A 15,323-nucleotide genomic window follows, 5' to 3' on the forward strand; every position below is an offset into this window, starting at 1 on the left:
ACACGTTCGACCCTCGCATGGTGCCACGTGACCTGTTTTAAACCTTTAAACTTGCCATTACCATAACATGAAGATGCCACTAGACAGTCAATGAACTACAGAGCAGGAATCATTACCATCATGAAGAGAAGTGAATCAGATGGAAAATGCACAATTAGTGTCTGGGACTTTTACAATTTTGCTACACTGGCAGAAAAGTCACTGTGTTGTTAAAACAAAGATAAGTTAAAACTAAGAGAACAGAAACAAAATAACAATATCTATTAATTTATTATTTCTTTTTCTCACTCTCCCACACACACATACTCACATTTTACACACACACACACACACACACACACACACACACACACACACACACACACACACACACACACACACACACACACACACACACACACACACACACCCACACATATTGGTGAAGCTATCCTTATAAGGACTCTCCATAGACATGATGATTTTTACACTGTACAAACTATAGATTATATCCCTTAACTCTCACAAAAAAAATTCTGCATTTTTACATTTTCAAAGAACATAGTTTAGTATGTTTTTAAGGGATTTGAATTATGGGGACACTAGAAATGTCCTCATAAACCACATTTAAAGCATAATATCATTGTAATTACCAGATTGTAACCAAAAAAAAATAATTCCTTGTAAACCACCCTAACCCACCCACCCACACACACACTCAGTCTTTTCGCTCATTCTGTCTTATGTTGTCAATCTTTGATTTGTTTTGCATTTAATTGTAATTGGAACTGGTAAAGAGTTTTGTTTGAAGTTCAGTTTTCAGAGTTGTGGCAAGAGTTACTTTCTCATGTCCAGTGCATTAAAGAGGACTTTGTAGTTAAAGTTGAATAAAAAAGAATAATTCTGGAATCTGAAATTTTGTTTTACTCTTAGATCAGCGATGAAATTCAGTTGGTCTTATTTAAATTAAGATTATTATTATTATAATTAGACTAAAAAGAAAACTAAAACTAACAAAGATTTAAGAAACAAAATGAAAACTAAACTAAACTGGAGTGCCAAATTGAAAATAAAATAGAAATAAAAACTAAATAAAAAATGTAAAACTATTATAACCCTAGTTGAAAAATCTGAGACCACTTGTGCAAAATTTTCACTGCAAATTATTGTATATTTTCAGCTTTACTGTTTGGGAAAAAGGTGATAAATTATCAAGTTAACTAAAGAAAATGTTATACTATTTGGAATTTGGTGAATATATATTTATATATAGTGCAGTTTACATGTTTAAATTAGATTCTAGTAGTTTAGTGAACATATGATCCCCACTGTATATTTAAATGTATTTACTGTGTATTGCTAAAAACGTAACTTTTTCAACTTTAAACCATAAAATCTTTGCTCTCACTATATTTTTCTCTGTCTTCATACAGACACATTCAAGTAAACAGTTTGTCTCTGCTGGTCGCTCCCTGTCCCTCTCAATGGGGGGGTTGGGTCAGGAGTATTCAGAGATCTCTCTGCCTCTCCACATCCTCTTAAGAGCTCGATCATTTTGACACAAGCACACACAAGCACAATAACTCAGACGGACAGCATTTATTATAATGTTAAATTATGCATGGCTGTCCTCCCTGCTCTGATACACTTACAGCCTCACTTCCATTCAGATCTCTCTTCTGAATAAAGGCTAATTAAACCAATCAGGGAAAAGCTTCCAAAATAGGATATGTTCTTAGTGATAGTGGTCTAGCCCTATGGTGTTCACATTTAACCGTTGTTCAAATTGGTAGTGCCAGAAGGACTTTTATTGGGCCAAAGTGACCAAATAGATACATTCAGACAAAAAGGTTTTGATTGTTTTGAGTTTTATGTCATTTTTATTTTCAACTTTCTAACCATATGTATGTTATCATGAAATTCAAACAATAAATATTGTTTTGAAGCTTTTCTTAATGTGGAGACCAATCGTGCAGGTCAATTCAATATAGCTCTCTCTCTCTCTCCCTGTGATCTTTAAAGTCCATAGAAATATCTAGCATTTTCATTAAATGATAGTGAAATGCTTGCTAATTAAAAAAAGGTTCATAAATACAGTAAAAACATTTACTGTTACGATTTAGTAAGTATTGAGTTTGTTATATTAGTCAAGGCAACCTCTTGAGAAGGTTAGAATAATCAAAAATGTCAAAGTCTGTCATTTTGTTCTTTAAAATTTTTTTTTTTATTATGACATTTTTTTTAGAACTTCTTCAAGAAAATTCAATAATTGCACTTGTGAGCATTCTTACGAACTTCTTATAATTTATCCTAAGAACTCTCTGTTTTTCTATCTCTCTCTTAAGAACATTTTCATGAATCTAGCCCCAGGACCACAAGTTAAAGCAGAAGTGTCTTGTATCAGCCTGAATGGCTTTATTTTGTCATTCTGTCCTGCTGATTACACATTCTCCCTCTCATTAGATGGCTTCTTACCAAAATATATAAATAAATGGACATGAAATATTGAGTTTTATTTAAAAAAATTACTATGTATGACAAAAAGGACTGGGGAGGGGCACAGAAATCGGTTATAGTTTAGCTGTCATTATACAAAAATATTTGAGCAGACAATATCGTGTTTGACCGATCTGAATCAGGTATTTCAGACAGCTATGTAATAATATAGCTTAATGTTAGTCCACACTACAAAATACTAATATACAGACAGTGAAAACACAAAAATGTATTAACAAGAGAATTTCAGTGAAGAACACCCATGGACTGAGGGTTGGTTTTAATTCCGCTTCAGGAATCTAATGTTTCCCCCCGACGGTGTTTTTCTTGTATGATTATTTCATTTGTGAACTGGTGCACAGCTAAATTAATGTTTGCTGAAAAAATTTAAATGAGCCATATTAACCTTTTTCCCAGTCATGTAAAAAAAAAAATAAAGATATAAAACGCTGTGAGCATGAAATAGGAAAAGTACACATGAAACAAATTTCCTCCAGTTTAAATGAAAATAAATTTCCATCACATTAGCTTCAGGCCCGCACTCCCATTTCTCATCTCCAAACCACCAGGTGATCCCTTTTCATATAAACCCATAGGCCCTTTTCACTGTGTGTGTTTGTCTGCGTGTGTGATTTGTCTCTTTAATTGTATGTGTTTTCAGTAAGCAAATGTGTGTGTGTGTGTGTGTGTGTGTGTGTGTCCCACTCAAAGATCTCTGTAGGGAACTCCCATTAGAGGTAATATTACAATATCCCACCTCAGCTATGTATATTAAAACAGTAAGCCAAGAGAGACTGTGTCTAACGTGGATTTTACCATGTGTAAAAAAAATATATAAATATTTAAAAAAGTGTAATGTTTTCAAAATCCAAACATATGTGGCACACCTAAGGCTGAACTAAATTCTTAAAGATAATAGCTAAACCATAATAACAAACCTCTTTAGGGTCGTTTCAGCAGGGTTCCTGATTAAATTATCAGACAAATTCACACAAAAAATTCACGTGAATGCACACACACCTGCGTATGCATACACACAAACACATACCCCCACCTCATTTGCAGATCTCCTTGACCAGAGGACTGTTTTGGGCAAACGTGAACTTACATAATAATAATATGCACAAGTAACTTTCTTTTTTCTTCCTCTGATTATTCCTTCACTTAGCCACTCCAGTTTACCCTCAGATGGGAGTCATCCACTCAGCAACAATGATTTCCTAATTGGTGTTAAAGTCCCCTGTAACAACTTTTTGCATAATAGAATGCATAATTATGCTTGCGCACTTTTATGGGCTAATCGTCCTGCTCTGAGCTGGAGCTCTCCACCTCTGCTTGTTAGTGCTATCATTAATGCTGCTCTCTTTAACATGCAGTCATATTCTCTCATTGACTAATCTTTGTCGAAAAAAAGGTATAGAGCAAAAACATTTTGTGGAGAGAGAGACTTGCTGTCCAGCCATTCACCAATCATAGAGCATTTTGTGAGGGGAGGCCTTGTGACACACTGAACTGAAATTATATTTTTTGTTCTCAGTTAAAACAGTGCTTGCAAGTCCAGCACTATATTGGATTTCTACATTATTATTTTTTTGCATATTTTTTGCAATTAGTTCAGCCTGAACCATTAATAGGGATAGTTCACCAAAAAATGAAACTTCTGTAAACATTTACTCACCGTCATTTTGTTCCAAACTATATGACTTTCTTTCTTCTATGGGACACAAAATAAGATGTTAAGCAAAATGTTAGTCACCATTCACTGTCATTGAAAGGAGAAAAAAAAAGATAGTGAAAGTGATTGGTGACTACAGCTAACATTCTGCCTAATGTCTGCTTTTGTATTCCACTGAGTAAAGAATGCTATATGGATTTGGAACAACAAAAGGGGGAGTAAATGGTGACAGATGATAATTTTATTCTCTTTTTTTTTGGTAGGAAAGAAAGACAAGAGGAAAAGGACAGGAATGAAGGAAAGAGAGGAATAGAGCCACACACAGGAGGAGAGTGAATGTCATCCAAGTCTTTGACCTTTTTGAATATCATACCACGCAAACAAACAAACTCATGAGAATTTGCATTACACTGAGGTAGGTTTCTCTCTGCAGCAACACAAGCCTTGTTAAGACAGGTGGTTTGCTCACACTGACACACACACACACATATACACAAACACACACACACACACATGCACAAGCCTTGTTAAGACAGGTGGTTTGCTCACACTGACACAAACACACACACACACACACACACAGCGCAGGGTTTTGGAGTAAAGGAATACATGTAACGATGTTGTGTCTTACTGTACTGGCAGAGTTTTTATAATCAAAACAAGTGAAAAAAATCAACCAGTGTTGAAGAAGTAATCTAAAGTATTTAGAATATGTTACTGACCTTGAGTAATCTAACGGATTACAGATTACAATTTATAGCATGTATTCTGTAATCTGTAGTGGAATACATTTCAAAAGTATCCCTCCCAATGTCCTCATAAACCACATTTATAGCATAATACCCTTGTAATTACCAGTTTGTAACCTAAAAAAAATCCTCATGAACCACTTAAACCTGCCCAGATATACACACACACACACACACACACTGTCCAATATGTTGGTGACGGATAACAGCATGCTTATCTCCTCTGTAAAGACCTCTATATCACACCTCTCTTAAACGCCCATGTTCTTCCTCTCGCTTTGGTCTTCTTGCACAGCCTTAATCAATCCTGACGTTTACAGGTAACTGTAATAATAACTTCGTCACAGGAACATGCAACCTGAGGAACCTACATTTTGCCCTTTGAGTTAAATGGGGCACCATTTTTAAGACATTTTTAAAGAAATGGTTCAACCAAAAATGGAAATTGTGTCATTTTTACTCACTTCCATGTCGTTCCATACATGTATGCTGTTATCTATTTTTCAGAGAGAATTTTGATAATATTCCAGGGAAGTGCAATCAGTCTGTCCACATCAGGCGCGAAACGACACCACAATGTTAATAAACTAAAATGAGGACAATTGACAATAAATGTAGAAAACAGAACAGACGAAACAGTTTGTTTATTGAACGCAACTCATTTGCTCACTGAAGCTCTGTATGGGCATTTGCTTTCTATGGCAAACCCAAGGGGATGAATGCACAATCACACATTTGTACAGGGCAAAGATACTTTATGAATTGCCTGTTAAGCTTATTCAGTCTGTTAAGATCGTTTATGTCCACGCGGTACTCATGTTGTTATTTTGCCGATCACCATGTGACAGGGAAGTGAAGAGAAAGTCAGAATGAGCCGTTATGTCTCCACTATGCCATTCTGAACTGGTGTGTGTGTGTGTGTGTGTGTGTGTGTGCGTGCGTGCGTGTGTGTGTGTGTGTGTGTGTGTGTGTGTGTGTGTGAGCATGTATTTATCACTTTGTGGGGACCAAATGTCCCCATAAGGATAGTAAAAGCCGAAATTTTTGACCTTGTGGGGACATTTTGTCGGTCCCCATGAGGAAAACAGCTTATAAATCATACTTAAATTATGTTTTTTGAAAATGTAAAAATGCAGAAAGTTTCTGTGAGGGTTAGGTTTAGGGGTAGGGTTAGGTTTAGGGGATAGAATATAAAGTTTGTACAGTATAAAAACCGTTATGTCTATGGAAAGTCCCCATAAAACATGGAAACACAACATGTGTGTGTGTGTGTGTGTGTGTGTGTGTGTGTGTGTGTGTGTGTGTGTGTGTGTGTGTGTGTGTGTGTGTGTGTGTGTGTGTGTGACAGAGAGAGTGAGACTACAAGCACCACAATCGGTAGGTGTGTGAAATCCTCGGCCAAAAACAAGTTGTTGTGAACCGGCTAGTGTGATGCTGACTTTAATATACTGCAATAAGAATAATTTTAGGCCCATTTGGTGACTGTGCTGGCTAGGGCAATGTCAAAAATAGAATGCCCGATCGCTCATCATGCATCATGGCTGGACTGGACAAAAACTCTGATTAACATGGAAAAGATTACTTTTATTGTTTTAACGTCTGGTTGTGATATGATATAAACCTAACCCTAACCTTCTTCTACAAAAATTAACCACGGTTTTACTACAGTAACCATAGTATCACTATGGTATTTTGTAGTAAAACCAACCAAAAAATTGTACATGATTACTATATTAACACCATATAAATGTAATAAGAACATGGTTAACTGCAATAAAACTATGGCTTCTGCCAAAAAATATAGTTACTATATTACTATAGTAAAACCATGCTTAATTTTACCTGGATCAAACCTTTCAACACACTGACCTCCACTGTCAACAAATCAATGCAAATAAATCAAACTTTATATTCATATTTTTATATTATTTTAAGTATTATTGAAGGAAATATTAAGAGTGGACAGGAAACAGGATGGGAAAAAGTGGGAAAAAAGGTGAATTCGATCCCAGGTCATCTAAACAAAAAAGCACATCTGCACCACTGTTACACCAGCATGATCACACGGGAAGTCTGCATTCTGTTTCCGAAAGTTCCAGTACCCTAGGATGCCAACAGTATCCCAACTCACTGACATGCCCTTTCTCCAATCTGATATATTTGCAACGGCTCCACAACAGTTACTTTACCTCGAAGCGTGACTGGTAGTGTGTTGCGTCAGAGTTGCAAGGGAGACCATAGTTCAATCGCCATTCAAACGAGGGCACAATCATGTTGGTATAAACAATCACAAGCGTGATAATGAGGTTGCATTTTTATTTCTATCATTGTATTTTGTTTCTACTAATGGTTAGATTTGGGTTTTGGTTGGGGGGTAGATTAAATAAAATATGCATTTCTCTTCACTGTTTTACACCCTGTACAGCTGAAAACAATTCTCTTTACCACGGGCTTCTAGCGACCTCTCCTGGATAAAAATGAATGCAACACTTCTTTCTACGCTCTAAAACACTTACCACTTTAGCCTCTGGGGGCAGTGTTTAAAATTCAGTGAACGTATACCGACTTCGGCTAAAGTCAGCGACACTAGGGGCACAGTTTGTCTTTAATTTACTGTATGTGTTTCCACCAGACTTTTGGAGTGCAAATAGCCCCTATGTGTGACAGGTGCTATTTACACCTATACTCGAGAGTTTACTGTATATAAGTGCATTACCCTAATGCCTTCAGTACTGGTTTCTATTTAATCTCCAAGTGAGAGCAAATGTTTTTTAATTTTATTTTTATTTTTATGCAAATTGTTCATTTAATTTTCCCCGAAATAAAACCATAGTTTGTTAAAGTTATCTTATTTTTAAATTGTGCTTGGTAACATTTGTGAATAAAACAAAATCTAAATTTCATGCATGTGTCATACTTATGAGCAATCGTTTTTTGGTGGATTAGATTAGAAATTACTCAAAAATGCCCTTCCCTCCATCCATCCATCCATCTTCAACCGCTTATCCGAAGTCGGGTCACGGGGGCAGCTGCTCCAGCAGGGGGCCCCAAACTTCCCTATCCCGAGCCACATTAACCAGCTCTGACTGGGCGACCCCGAGGCGTTCCCAGGCCAGTGTGGAGATGTAATCTCTCCACCTAGTCCTGGGTCTTCCCGAGGCCTCCTCCCAGCTGGACGTGCCTGAAACACCTCCCTAGGGAGGCGGCCAGGGGCATCCTTACCAGATGCCCAAACCACCTCAACTGACTCCTTTCAACGCAAAGGAGCAGCGGCTCTACTCCGAGCTCCTCACGGATGACTGAGCTCCTCACCCTATCTCTAAGGGAGAAGCCCGCCACCCTTCTGAGGAAGCCCATTTCGGCCGCTTGTACTCGCGACCTAGTTCTTTCGGTCATGACCCAACCTTCATGACCATAGGTGAGGGTAGGAACGAAAATTGACCGGTAGATCGAGAGCTTTGCCTTTCGGCTCAGCTCTCTTTTCGTGACTAACGGTGCGATAGAGCGAGTGCAATACCGCCCCTGCTGCCCCGATTCTCCGGCCAACCTCCCGCTCCATTGTCCCCTCACTCGTGAACAAGACTCCGAGGTACTTGAACTCCTTCACTTGGGGCAAAACCTCATTCCCTACCTGGAGTACGCACTCCATCGGTTTCCTGCTGAGAACCATGGCCTCAGATTTAGAGGTGCTAATCCTCATCCCAGCTGCTTCACACTCGACTGCCAAGCGATCCAGTGAGAGCTGAAGGTCACGGACCGATGATGACATGAAGACAACATCATCTGCAAAAAGCAGCGATGAGATCCCCAGCCCACCGAACCGCACACCTTCCCCACCCCGACTACGCCTCGATATCCTGTCCATGAATATCACAAACAGGATTGGTGACAAAGCGCAGCCTTGGCGGAGACCAACCCCACATGGAATGAACTCGACTTTGTGCCGAGGACCCGGACACAGCCCTCGCTTTGGACGTACAGGGATTGGATCGCCCTAAGAAGGGACCCCCCACCCCGTACTCCCGCAGCACCTCCCACAGTCTCTCCGGGGGACCCGGTCATACGCCTTCTCCAGATCCACAAAACACATGTAGACCGGATGGGCATACTCCCAGGCCCCCTCCAGGATCCTTGCGAGAGTAAAGATCTGGTCCGTCGTTCCACGACCAGGACCGAAAACCGCATTGTTCCTCTTCAATCTGAGGTTCGACAATCGGCCGAACCCTCCTCTCCAGCACCTTGGAGTAAACTTTACCAGGGAGGCTGAGAAGTGTGATACCCCTGTAGTTGGCACACACTCTCTGATCCCCCTTTTGAAGAGGGAACCACCACCCCGTTCTGCCACTCCTTAGGTACTGTCCCAGATTTCCACGCCAATGTTGAAGAGGCGTGTCATCCATGACACCCCCTCCACATCCAGAGCTTTCAGCATTTCTGGTCGGATCTCATCAATTCCCGGGGCTTTGCCACTGCGGAGTTGTTTGACTACCTCAGTGACCTCCCCCAGGGAAATAGAATCTGATCCCCCATCATCCTCCGGCTCTGCCTCTACCATAGAGGGCGTGTTGGGATTTAGGAGTTCTTCAAAGTGTTCCTTCCACCGCCCAATAACCTCCTCGGTTGAGGTCAACAGCGTCCCATCTTTGCTGTATGTAATGCCCTTCCCAAATTATAATAATCTAATTTAATACATAACTTAATAAAATACTAAAAACCTAAAAATGAAGACTTACTTCACAAAGAACATTCTCAAATAGAAAAATGATAATTAGTGAGCAGCCATGAATTAACTACTGAATATTTTACAAAACATGTGAAAAATGAAACCTATGGTGTAAGTGCTTATAAAGTCACTGTGAGAAAACTTGTTCACAAATTGATAATGTCTTCATCGGTCTCAACAAATTATTTATTCTGAGCACTTGCCTTCTGGAGCTGCAGTATTAAAGAAATTGATGTCTTAAAATTGCACTATGAGACTGATAAGTTTTATTGTAAGAAATGGCTACTCTGTTGTATTAAAAACATATTGTGCATATCTCTCTCTCTCTCATCTCTCTCTCTCTCTCTCTCTCTCTCTCTCTCTCTCTCTCTCTCTTCATTAGCACACTGCCCAGCATGTGCCTGAACAGTGAATGACAGCAGGATTCAGTCTCCTCTTCATGCTAATTCCTCTATCGCAGTCTGCATCCTGGCATCGATGTACTGTACCATCAATCCATGCCATTGACATGCACACACACTGCAGCTGTCCATCAACTTCCAGTCACAGATGTGCCCCCCTGAAACAAGCAGGTCTGTATGCTGATGAGTGTATATGTGTGTACTTTTGAGTGTGAAAGTGTGTGAGTATGTTTATGCACAGCGACAGCCCTGATGGATCTGATCCATCTTGCAGAATTTTGAAACACACATACTCTATCTCATTCTACCACCAAGCTTGGGAGATTTGAGTTTAGAGAATCTTTTTCAAGAAGAATTTCACCCTCAAAAGTTTTACATGTATTTTTTGGGCTTTGACAGAATTTATAGTGCCAGGCCTCTGGAGCCCTTGTCAGGAACTTGAGGAACAACTAAGTGTGTTAGTACTTTTGCTGTATTACCTTTCAGCTCTCAACAAAATATGGGCCATACTGCATCCTAAACGCACATTTACAACAGGGCTGCATATTGATTCAGATTTCCTGATTTGATTCCGTTTCACAAGCTCTCGATACAATTTCCAAATTCGATTTGATTCGATTCAATATAAATTCTTATAGGTATATTTGATTTAAAATGTACCTTTTGCTTAAACATGAAATAAATTCTCTCCCAGCAAATGCTGTTAATTATACAGGTGAGAATTTCCTGTATACGCACCTTCTGCTGTTGAATGATGAGCGCCACTGATTCACGTGGTTCATTAATATTAATTTTTATTCTTGACGTAACATAACACTTGAAAATTGGCATACGTTTTCAGTCACGACATATTTGAATAAAGGTGCAATAATTTCCTGAATAAGTGTAAATTAAATTGTTAAGAGCAATTGTGCTCTTTTCAATCCACTCTTCCACGCGGCTACGCTATCCGGGACTGTCTTTCTCCCAGTAGCGTGAAATTTGGTTGCAAATACGAACGATTTCCTGAAATTGTAGTAGAGGGCTGCGCATATTGTAAAAGATTAATCATGGGATTTCTGAATTGATATCATTCAAACAAAGATGGCGATACATTGGAAAATCAATGTTTTTACCCACCCTTAATTTACAACCAAATAACTGAAGAAAAACTAATTTAGCATTTGGAAAGGCCTTAACCCCACAGAGATGTTGTGACCAAAAGAGGGTGATGTAAGATAAGAATATTCAAAAATATAAATGAATTAAAGCAGGTGTGTGAATAGGCCAAAACCCATTAAAAGTGGTGTGCTAGACATATCAGGAATAAAGAATAGGCCTATTTTACTAAAGAGGTAAAGGTGGCAAATCTCAAGGACCTACATTTTTCAGCAGAAATGAATGGTGCTTAATATGTAAAATAAAGACCTGAAAGTTGAGTTACTTTTATTAATGGTGATTGCTAAGGCAACGTTACTATTACATTTGAATAATCTCCTTACTCTAAATATTAAACTTCACTGTGTAATACATCCACATTGCTTATATTAAAGAGTTAAGGGGCATACATACCAAACCCTGGTGGATACAGGCTAATCAAACCTCGATGGTGAGATGTGTGCATGGGAATATTCACGAATATCCGGTAGTGACAGTCGTTATTCAATTCCAGGGGGTACAGCATAGAGTGGAGGACACGGTTAATTCCCACCTCACCCATCCACAAATTTTAGGGATCAATTGGCCGGGGTTTAAAAGATTATTAAAAGTGTTGTGTGTGGATGGGTCCTGCAAACCGAAGTCTCTGTGTGTGTTGTGTGATGCGATGGCTGGGGAAGCAGGCCGGATGGGGTACGGGCCTGAGTTAGGCGGTGGGGGTATGTGGAGTGTGATGTGTGTTCCACTGATACTTTGTTGTGAAGCTGAGAAGCAAAATACTTGTGAAACTCAAAAGCCAATACTTTGTTGTGAAGCTGAAGACAACTGCATAAAAATTTGACTCACATGGACAGTGAAACCAGCTCAGAGGATCTGAAGAGGATCTATTTTCATCTGATGCTTTTGTTAACAGACTTTAGGGATCTCAAATCTCTACCAGAGTGGTGGAAAATGTGGCCTCACTTACCAAGGAGCCTGGAGAGATGGGCAGAGAGGTGGTGTACACACCTTGTGCTTAATATGTCTCCTCTCAGCAACTATTGCTTCATGGGGTCCAGGTAATGGGCCCCATAGGTGATTCTAGACCCCAATGAGTGGGACTTCAGCCCTGCTGTCTTTCATCTCAGCCTCCCTAAAATGCTTTGTCTCTCAACCAATGGCTGTTGGGGCAGGACATTCTGACGGTTCGAACAACAGCAGATGAGGGGCGTATGCGGAAAGCTGTTTTAAAGACATTGTTTATTTTGTAATTCCGTTTGATTGCACAAATGTCTGAGAAATTACATACTTCAGCTTAAAGCTCACTCACCCTGTCTGATTGGTGTAATGCAAGTGGCTAAAACTAGTAATCAAAAAGTTGCTGGTTCCAGCCCCGTAAAGAGCAAGACATGCTAACTATCATAACTTGTTCCCTCAAGTTGGTCACTTTGGAGAAAAAAGTTAATAGCTATAGGGGCTTTTCCACTGCACGGTACAAATCGACTCAACTCGACTCTGCTCGCTTTTTTGGAGTTTTCCACTGTGGATAGTACCTGGTACCTGATCACTGATTGGTCAAGGAGAATCGTCACTACCAGCGTCAATGGATTTCAGACACGCGACATCAAAACTAGTTTTAAAGTTAGCAACAGTGATAAGAGTATCATTTGTTCACACGACTTTCAAATTGTGAAAAAAGAAATGGCTGTGCACAAAACCACGCTTTGGTCAATAAATGAGGTGCAGACGGTCCACTCGTTAGCGATGAGCGAATAAAAAAAAAGTCTCTCAGGAAGTGTCTCAGTTGTTGGCTGCACACGGCTACCAACATACCAACCAACATAGTAGGGGAAAGTAAAAAACAAACGTAAACTTGTATATACATCAACATATATTTCAAAATATTAAACAATGATTGTTTTCATATATGTTTTTATTTTATTTATTTTTAAATTTTATCCCCTTTTCTCCCAATTTGGAATGCCCGATTCCCACTACTTAGTAGGTCCTAGTGGTGGCGGGGTCACTCACCTCAATACAAGTGGCGGAGGACAAGTCTCAGTTGCCTCCACTTATGAGACCGCCAATCCACACATCTTATCACGTGGCTCGTTGTGCATGACACCGCGGAGACTCCCAACATGTGGAGGCTCATTCTTCTCTGCGAACCACAACTTACCATGCGCCCCATTGAGAGCAAGAACCCCTAATCACGAACACGAGGAGGTTACCCCATGTGACTCTACCCTCCCTAGCAACCGGGCCAATTTGGTTGCTTAGGAGACTAGGCTGGAGTCACTCAGCAAACCCTGGATTCGAAATCGTGACTCCAGGGGTGGTAGTCAGCATCAATACTAGCTGAGATACCCAGGCCCCTGTTTTCATATATGTAACATATTTTCCTAAATCATCTAATGTCATTGAATCACCTAAATCATTGAAAAGGCCATCTAGCCTAAATATATGCTATAAATTAACAATAGTTTTATATATATGTTAATTGCCATATATCAGATTTCTGTATTTGAAGGCACTTAAAATACCTTTTATCTTACACAGTTAATAAGTATAAAATACTGTATGTTATTAGTTCTGTCTTGTCACTGGATGCCTTGTTATGTTGTTAACATTTTGATTGTATTTAAGCCCTCATGTTAGCCATTGACTCGTGTCAAATATCATTGGTGTAATGTCATGTTCATGATTATTGTATATGCATTGTTCATAGTCAAGTCTAGTCTATTTTAGTTTATGTTCTGGTTGTATTCTGTTTTGTTTTCCTTGTATTCACGTGTTTGGACACTAGCACTGTAAATAAAACTGCACTTGGGTTCTCATACATCTTAAGCCAGGCATTATCGCATCGATTGACTGACAGCATATTGAACAAATCCGCCCAAATTGGTGCCAGTGTTTAACCTTGCGTGACTTTTTTGCTTTATTCAGTGGTTACCCCGCCTAACATTCAAGCGACGCTTCAAGAGCTTAATGATTTCGCAATGAGCTGAAGGGAGGATTGAGACACGCTGCCTCTCTCTGGAACTTTATCCACTGGTATCGCTGTTTGACAGTGACTTCAGAAAGATTATTGCTGCACACATTATTTGTATATTTTTTTTATTTATGCACCGTCAATTATCTTTCTCAGACTGCAAAAATGCTCTGCGAAACAGATCTTACCATATGGGATTGCAGGTCTGCAGGAGACACTTTAGATCGAACATAACTGCTATCTTATTAAATAAATGAGGCACTGTAATACATTATTAGTAGACAAAATGAGTGCGCTCGATCTAGACACTAAAATGAGACTTCAGTGGAGTGATAGAGAAACCACTAGGAATTAAGATTTTTGCCTTTTAGTTCACATTGACTTTAGTTCAATTCAACCTCTGATTAATTCATAGTGCTCTCTACATAATAGCTTGACTCAGCTCTCCAGCTGGCAGAATATACTACTAAAGTCATTTAGGAAGTCGTTCTGCATCACCGATCTTGTCATTCCTCTATTTGCTTTTTTTCATCATTTCCATACCAGATAGGTTTGTCAAAATACTCAATTTTCAATAGACTGTAGCAAAACCACTTAAAGTTCATACCAATTTTGAAATCACAGCAAAAAATAGCTAATATGTGATCGAACACACTCCTCTGTTTAAACGTTACTTATTAATGTAAACATTAACAAATTATTTTACAGCAATCTCATGTAGCTTTCAAGAATTTCTCAAATAAGCAAATATTGCTTCAAGATTTGCAGTTAATTATTCAAGGCAGGCAAACAGTGAGAAATTCAGAAAAAAAATTCAGAACAAACTAATTCAAACAACAGAAAAAAAATACAATATTAGCAAAGTAAATTAATTAATATAAATAAAAAATACAAAAGAAATCAAATGTACAATAAAAAATACTCATTATTGGCATCGTCTTCCCTCTGGATTATTATACACTGCTTGGCCAACATATTTTGTTGGACCACCTTTAGCTTTGATTACAGTGTGCTTTCATCATGACATTGTTTCAACAACCATATGCTACATCACAGCATTTATTTCCATCCAGAGTTGTATTAATTTTTGGCTGAGATCTTGTATAGATGACTGGAGAGTTGAACCACTCAATGTCTTTTCCACCATATCCCAAAGACTTAATAGGGTTCAGGTCAGGACTCTGTGGTGAAA

The 15,323-nt window shown here is 39.0% G+C and overlaps 1 protein-coding gene and 1 long non-coding RNA gene across 3 annotated transcripts in view; one reads left to right on the plus strand and one right to left on the minus strand.

Moving 5' to 3' along the window:
• Nucleotides 1–14,092, plus strand: part of LOC127642598 (uncharacterized) — a 36,179-nt gene extending 22,087 nt beyond the window's left edge. Inside the window, exons 2-4 of one of the 2 annotated variants that reach the window (XR_007970375.1) lie at nt 4,414–4,565; nt 10,005–10,194; nt 12,074–14,092. This is a non-coding gene — a long non-coding RNA (uncharacterized LOC127642598). The remainder of the gene's footprint in view (nt 1–4,413; nt 4,566–10,004; nt 10,195–12,073) is intronic. The other variant, XR_007970376.1, reaches the window with a different exon arrangement.
• The window catches only part of si:dkey-215k6.1 (transmembrane protein 132C), a 360,978-nt gene that overhangs the window by 159,878 nt on the left and 185,777 nt on the right, over nt 1–15,323 (minus strand). The window lies entirely within an intron of this gene.

This window comes from Xyrauchen texanus, chromosome 4 (genome assembly GCF_025860055.1).
Source record: "Xyrauchen texanus isolate HMW12.3.18 chromosome 4, RBS_HiC_50CHRs, whole genome shotgun sequence".
In the NCBI taxonomy this organism is placed as follows: Eukaryota; Metazoa; Chordata; class Actinopteri; order Cypriniformes; family Catostomidae; genus Xyrauchen; species Xyrauchen texanus.